This window comes from Indicator indicator, chromosome 29, assembly GCF_027791375.1.
Source record: "Indicator indicator isolate 239-I01 chromosome 29, UM_Iind_1.1, whole genome shotgun sequence".
Taxonomy (NCBI): Eukaryota; Metazoa; Chordata; class Aves; order Piciformes; family Indicatoridae; genus Indicator; species Indicator indicator.
Genome location: NC_072038.1, coordinates 12665587 through 12673205, shown reverse-complemented (window position 1 = coordinate 12673205; position 7619 = coordinate 12665587).

The following is a 7619-nucleotide window of genomic DNA, read 5'->3' as shown; positions in this document are numbered from 1 at the left end:
GCTGTTGCTTGAGGAAGTGATTTTTGGTTTGAAGCAACATGCTCAGCATCTGCTGCTGAAGTGCATGGCTGCTGTGCTCAGGGGAGTTGCAGCCAGCCCAGCTCCTGCTCCTGCTCCTGCTCCATCCTTGGCTTAGGCTGCCTAGCTTCACAGGAACAGAGGTGACCTGAAGTCCCTTCTCAGGTGCTGCTAGCAGGAAACACATTTTTGAAGATGAGAAAATAGGTCTTTAGGGGTGTTCCAGGGATGACGTTTCACCACTGGACAGGGACAGTGTGTGGGCAGAATCATTCCCATGGGATCTGATGTGTTTGGAGGAGCTCACCAGGTGTCCACTGCCTTTCCTTCTAAAAAGAACTAACAGCAAACCATTGCCACCATGGAGAGTGATGGATTGGGAGCTCCTGCATAAATCCCAGCAGCTGTTTATTGCCAGCAGAGCCATCTGTGGCAGGGCCTGCCTCACATATGTGTACAAGCCTGCAGTGGCTGGTGGCTAAACGGTTAGAAAGGCTCCTCAGGAGCTCTGCAGATTGTCGCCTCCACAGGGAGTGAAGGCAGCAGGCAGGGCTGGATGCTCTCTGGAGCTGGCTGGTTTTCCTCTGGGCACTGCAAATCAAGCCCAGGTTTTAGGAAGTTTCTTCGGTTGGGTTTATTCTCAGGTTGAGAAGCCTCCTCCACGGCTGAACACACTCTGCCCTACCCTTGCTGAAGGGCAGAGACGAACGTGGGGGATGTGGTCACACGTGAGGCTCACCCCCAGCCACCTTGCTGATGTTGCTAAGTGATCGACTCGGTCACACCCTGCGATGCTTAGCAAAGCCTCAGCGGCTTCGGAGGGGCCTGACCGCTTGGCTTGCACCTCAGAAGCTGCTTTGCTCTTGAGTTATTGCTCTTGAGGGTGAGGCTGCCTCCTCCTCAGCTGCCCATCTCACACCAGCACCCCCTCCTGCTGCCTCAGCACCCCTCCTGCCCCCTCAGCACCTATGCTTCCCACCTCTGATCCATCTGAGATTTACACTCTGCTTAGAGGCTGCAGTGATTCTGAGTCTAAAGATCTGCTCTGGGGAAGTATCACATACATTTCTGTTTATTGACCCTCGAAAGGAAGTAGAAATGCACATTTCTGTCTCTAGAAGTCCACCCAGAGTGTTTTCCATTGCAGTGGTATCTCTGATGGAAAATAGGGAACTAAAAGTGCTAAGATATGGTGTTTATAATTAAGTTGACTATAACACAGAGCTGCACAGAAAGTTATCTAATAAAGTCATCCATTGAGTTTTCATCTGCCTAAGCCCTGTACCAAAGCTGGGGTTTAGCTGAATGCCAGAGGGCCCTACAAAAATAAAGCTTCCCAGGAAAGGGGAAGCTGATTGTACTGCAACAGAAGAAAATTTCAGGGCATTGTTTCCATCGAATTTATTTACACCTTCAAGGATAAATTATCTCCTCATAACGTGAAAAGCTCTGAATTAACTGAGGGAGAGAAAATGAATGCACAAAAGGCAACTTCCTGACAGCCTTGTCAATACACGTGTTGGGAGCTGACAGCTTGAGCAACGATGGCATCAGCCTAAAAAATGAAAATCCTGAGGGCTCTGCAAACATGAGATGAAGATGAAAACATCAGTGTGCCAGAGCTGTGATGGATGAACCTCCCTGCTCATTGCAGCCTCCTGGCTGGCTGCCACACTGGGGCTATGTGTGTGAAACATGCATCTAAGAGTGGTAGTGCTTGGGGCAGCAGTGGAGTCAGGAGCTGGGCTGCAGTGGCCCTGGGCTGCAGTGAATTACACAAAGTCTCAGGTGTTTAGGGGCAGTCTGGAGCCCATGTTCACTGGCACCGCACTGTGAAGCACAAGGAAATCATTTAAAGACCTTTTTACAGCTGTGCTCACCTCGTGCTCTGGAAAGGTGCCAGGCTGTGGGGAGGAGCTCCTGGTGGGACTAGGAAACACACAGGGAGCAGAAAAGAAACTGTTAAAGAGAGGAATAAAAGTAACCGCCCACAGTGCCTGCCTGGGGGACCCTAAGTGAGACACAAACTGCTCCCACCTGGCTCCTTGCTTTCAGTTTCTCCTGGATTTCCAAATCATGACATAGGAGCCATTCCATTATGTTACTTGTGTCAGCAGCTCATCCTGGATTTTTCACTGTACAATGTTTCTGCTCCTTGGACAGTGTGGTTCCCCAAGCAGGAGGACTCCCTCCTAGGAGAGAGGAAGAAGCTGCTTTTATGCTTCAAGGCATTTGCCCACTGGCACCAGATGACATTTTCCTTTCTTCAGCACATGCTTCCCCGTGGCTGAGCAACAGAGAGCTGAACGTGTGTGTAAGACGTCCTTAAACAGTGGCTTTCAGATATTTCCAGCTGAAAATTTTGGGGATGGATTTTAACCTGTAAAAGTATAGGCATGTTTGAGTCCAGGATTGTTTTGCACCAGCTAAACAAATGACTCTAATGTTTGAACCAAGTTCAAGAATCAAGAATCAAGAAGGTTGGAAGAGACCTCAAGGATCATCGAGTCCAACCTGTCACCCTACACCTCATGCCTATCTAAACCATGGCACCAAGTGCCACGTCCAATCCCCTCTTGAACACCTCCAGGGATGGTGACTCCACCACCTCCCTGGGCAGCCCATTCCAATGGCCAACCACTCTCTCTGTGAAGAACTTTCTCCTCACCTCCAGCCTAAACCTCCCCTGGTGCAGCTTGAGACTGTGTCCTCTTGTTCTGCTGCTGGTTGCCTGGGAGAAGAGACCAAACCCCACCTGGCTACAACCTCCCTTCAGGTAGTTGTAGACAGCAATGAGGTCTCCCCTGAGCCTCCTCTTCTCCAGGCTAAACAGTCCCAGCTCCCTCAGCCTCTCCTCACAGGGCTGCTGTGGGCATTTCTGGGCAGCTTCTCTGTCCCAGGTCTCTCAGCTCTCACACAGCTTCTGCTGAGTTTTCAGGTGCCAGGGGTTTGCCAGCCAGGAGAGTTTCTTGGCTGAAAGAAAGGTGGAGAAGAATGGTTCTTCTTGACCATGGCTGTTTCCCATCACCTCATCCCCCACCCTGCACTGGTGATGAGCATTGTTCTGACACAGCTGCAGGACACTGCCCTTGGTCTCAATAACTCTCATGAGGTTCACCTGGGCCCAATTTGCCACAGCTGTGATGCAACAGCTCAGGCTGTGTTAATCTGACCTCTGTGCACATTTGGTTTTTATCTTCAGGAGCTGAACTTCTGCTCATCTGCAAAGTTCCAGAAAGCCAAGGAGCTCTGCTTGGTGCCCAGGCAGTGGGGAGTGAGGACACAAGACTACTTCCCCAGGCTTCAGCTCCCTGCAGGTAACATCTCCTCTGGCAGCAGATTCATGCTGGGGTTCAGAGGCTCTGGGCAGGTCGGGCTGGCTACTGTGTGCTGTGCTGGGACCTGGGGAGTGCTTGCTGCAGGGGGGTGGGGAGGTTCCTGGGAGGAGGCCCAGGACTGGCCTCTCTCACAGATATCCCATGGAAATCTGAGGGAAGTGCAGATGTTTCTGGGGTGCTGAAATGGCTGGGGCTTTGGGGGTGCTGCTGTGTACCACAGGTAGCTCAGGCTCATAAGTGCACCGTGGCTGTGCTGCAGAGCATGCAGTGCCTGTCCCAGCTGTACAGCATCCCAGTGGAAGTGGGCAGCACTGTGGTGTTTCAGTGAGCACTGCTTGGTGTTTTGTGTGCTCTGGCACTTGCATGCTGTGTGCTCTGTAAAGTCACCATTAAAAATGGATCATTGCTGAGCTGGGGCCTTTGAGCACACGGAAAAAGAAGGCGGCAACATTTGTCTCATGGCAACAGCTCCTCAGCACAGTGCAGAGGGCTGGGGAGGAGATTTCTTTGTCTCACAAAGCATAGGACACTGCTGTGCACAATTTGTGTTCCAGCTCCTCTCAGGAGCGTGTCCCCCACTCCAGAAATGCTCTGGACATGAATATTTATGAAAGTCTTGCTCAGGAAGCAGGATCAGGTAGGCTTGTTCCTGAGCCCCCAGTTTGCAAGGCTTTCTCTTGGCTCTCAGACCTTCAGTTCTGCCCTGCCCTTGCTGTGCCACTGCCCAGCAGCACCCTGGCAGGACAGCCTGGAGTGCTCAGAGTAGCATTTACTACCATGGTACTCGAGCTGCTCTGAGCACTATGGCACAGGAATAGTCTCTACTGGCCCTGGTTTGCATTTGCTCCTGTTTACAGCCATCTCTTTTTTATCCTTAACCTTACCACTTGGCTTTTGAAGTAGCATTTCCCTTTCCTCCCCACGGTTTGGTTATCTTGCTGCTTGTGGGTTTTAGGGAAGCCTGGGCTCTGATGGGATGGAGCCTGGTAAGCTTTGATTTGATTTGTACCCTGTCTGGTGCTGCTCAGTAAGCTTTTCAGTGTTATCTTTGTGCTCACTGTGGGGAGTGGGAAGATGCAGAGAGAAGTACACAAGCAGTGAAATGAACTGGGAATGGAAAACAGCAATTTGGAGGTGCAGCCTGGGCACAGAAGGTGGTGTTTGGGTGGAATTACTTCTGTGAGTAGCCCTGCACTAGCCACTGGAGTCTGCCATGGTCACCTCCCCTAGCAAGGATTATTTGTCACTCCCAAGGCATCTGGAAAATGACCGTAATTACCTAAAGGCTAAATATTGTTATCTGTCATTATCTAAACCCTGCTGGCTGGGGTCTGACAGCTCAGCTCTTGCTGGTCAGATCCAACCATGGCACTGGCTGGGGATTAGCTTTCTCTGGAGATATTGGCAGTGATGGGGAAACCCTGGCCTGTCCTGGCTGGGTCTGTGCTGGGAACCTATCCAGAACCTTCCAAGGTCTTCCATTGCTGCAGCCCCTGAATTGCTGCTGTGATTGTTTGTACACCAACCCTTCCCTGCTGTGCTGAGGCTTTCTGGGGGTGTCTGAGGTGTGAAGGCAGACCTGGGAGGGGCAGTGCTTTGTCACTGGCTGCAAGCACGGCACTGGTGAGCAAACCTCTCCCAAGCCCCGGGCTGTGGGCAAGTCCCAGGGAGCTGATTTCTGCTTCTCTCAAGTGCCCATATTTCCTTCTGCAGTGCTGGCAGCTTCTCACTCTGCTCAGCTCACACTGTAAATAACTTCACAAATGGGGACTATTTTAAGAGCTGGCTTCTCTTGCTGGGCTCCCTTCCCATCAATAACCCTGAAGGCTCTGAGACAAGCCAGCCCTTTTGGGCTAAATTTTTGCACACTCTATACCCTGGGTTCTTTCTCCTGGATTTGTCTTTCATCAGTATTTCTGTCTCTGAAATATTCATCATATTTGGTCTGTCCATAGCTTGTAGGCTGCTTTAGAGTTAAGAGGAAAATTATGAATGTGTTCCTGAGTGAACGGCTTGAATTAATGTTTCCCTCAGCACTGCAAAGGGCAGCAGAGGTCTGTGTCAGTGTATTTATGTCTGCTAACACAGCTCCAGAGCTTATTTTGTCTGCCAGTGTTTCTGATATCTGTTAGAAAGTGAACTTGATTTCCAGTGACTGTGCAGAGTAGCTGGGCATGTGCTGGACATAATGACATACTGCAGTGGAGGCATAAAGTGTCTGACATAGAATGGGCCAGATTTTCAGTTCCTCAGATGAGCAAAATCCCCTTGGACCTTTGGCTGAAATCATACAGGGGAGGCTCTGTCCCACAAGCCATCCCTGTATGAAGTGAGTGCTTCCAAAAGGCAAAATCCAGAGGAAAGGGTTTCTTTTGGTTCCTGACTTGGCCAGGTGGAGGGCTGAAATAACAGCCCCAGAAACTCTCTTCTGAATGTTTTCTGTCCTTTCTTGCTTGGGTTAAAATGGACAAACTGATGCTCAGAAATGATAGCAAGCAGACAGCTGGTTGGTGTGAGCCTGCACCTGAGGTTGTCACAACCCAGAGAGCAATCTGAGCTCCAGGCTGTGCAGAACACAGAGAACTTCAGTGTTAGCCTGCTGGACAGAGATTCTTGCAACCACGTCCAGCCCTGGCTGGCTAAAGCCTTTCCCAGTGCCCTTTCCCTGTGCATGGTGCCTCCCCTGTGCAGGCAGACAGAGGCAGATGTTGTCAGCCCTGCTTCTTAGAAGCAGCTTCCATGATGCTTTGGAATTTGTGAGGAGCCAAACAAACACAGCCAGCCTGGCATCCTTCTGAGCTGCAGCAGTGTGCTCCTGAGCCATAAAACAAGCAAAGAGGCTTTGTCTGTGTGCTCATTCGTCTTTTGAACAACCTACTGGTCATGGCTCAAGCAGGGAAGTAATTGGATTTGAGACACCATATGCTGTGGGATGCTTCTGACATCCCTAAGGAGTGTTGCAGGGTACCACTTCTTCCACAGAATTGTTGACATTACATGGTACTGACTGTTGACACCAAAGCTTTCATTAAGGGAAGCATCTTGGAGCCATTCTTGTGTGCTCTTTTCCCTTCCTTTCCACCACCAGAAGGTGCCCGTTGCAGAAATGCAAAGTGTGATGGAAGGAGAGACAGAGCTGAGTGGCAGCTCCTCGCTGCCCTGGAGGCTGGGGCATGTCACCTGCTCCCCTTTGGGTTTCTCTCAGCCACCAGAGGCAGAGCTGCACTGACATTGCAGTTCAGAGCACTGAGAGTCCCTGCAGAGACCTTACCTAAGGTTTCAGCTGTGTCCTCTGGTGTCTGCCATGCTCTCAGGGCAGCAGGTCCCCTGCCTGTAAGGCTACTGAGATGGAAGGAGGTGGGAAAGGAACCAGTTCCCAAAACGTGGAGGCTGGAATTACTCTGTTGTTGCCCCACTTGTATTTGGAATTATGCTGGGATTCAGTAGGGCTTTTGTGGCAGTTTAGGCTGGGTGCCCCCTCCTACTGCCACGTAAATTACACCTCTGGTGTCCCGGGTGCCCACCCAATAGGGGTGGACACAGGAAATGGCGTATTTCTACCCATAAATCCTGTGCCCTATAAATCCATCTGCAAAGCCGTTCTCTTCCTCTTTCTTCCCTCTCTGCTCCTGTGGGAGATGCTTTCTTATCAGGTAATGCCAGGGGAGTATCTCAGGCCCCTTAGGCCTGTCTAGGCCTAATGCCAGGAGGAGAATGGAGGGGGGGGCAGTCTCAGACCTGGCCAGCCTGAGACTTGCCTAGCAGCGGGAGGGGGAAGAAAGAGCCCTGGGGGTTTTGGGTTTACCCTTAGGTGGGGAGAAGGGAAGGATTGGGAAGCCTTTGGGAATTCTGTGAGGGGTTCTGGACGCTTTGGGATATTCTTTGCCACTATGCTTTGTAGTCTTCTGTAGCTTCACCAATTGCTTTTCCATTTAAACTTTCCATCACTCTCCAGTCCGTTTGTGTGAGTGTCATTCTTTTGTCCCTTTCGGGGCAAGAGACGATCTGTCTGGCCTCAAACCAGCACAGCTTTTAAGAGCCCAAATCCAGCTGGTCTGTACCTTGGGCCAGCTGATTTAAGGTCTCAGAAGGGGATGTTTGCTTTAGTTAGTTCAATGCTCTAGGGAGAGCCCACTTAGCCCAGTCTGTCTGCCTGCTGCTGGGGTCAGCTCTGAGGCAGCACTGCAGCTGTCCACCTGTGCTGGAGCAGCTCTGGGCATTCATCACTGCAGCTCCATCTCTGCAGCTGCCAGCACCCAGAGA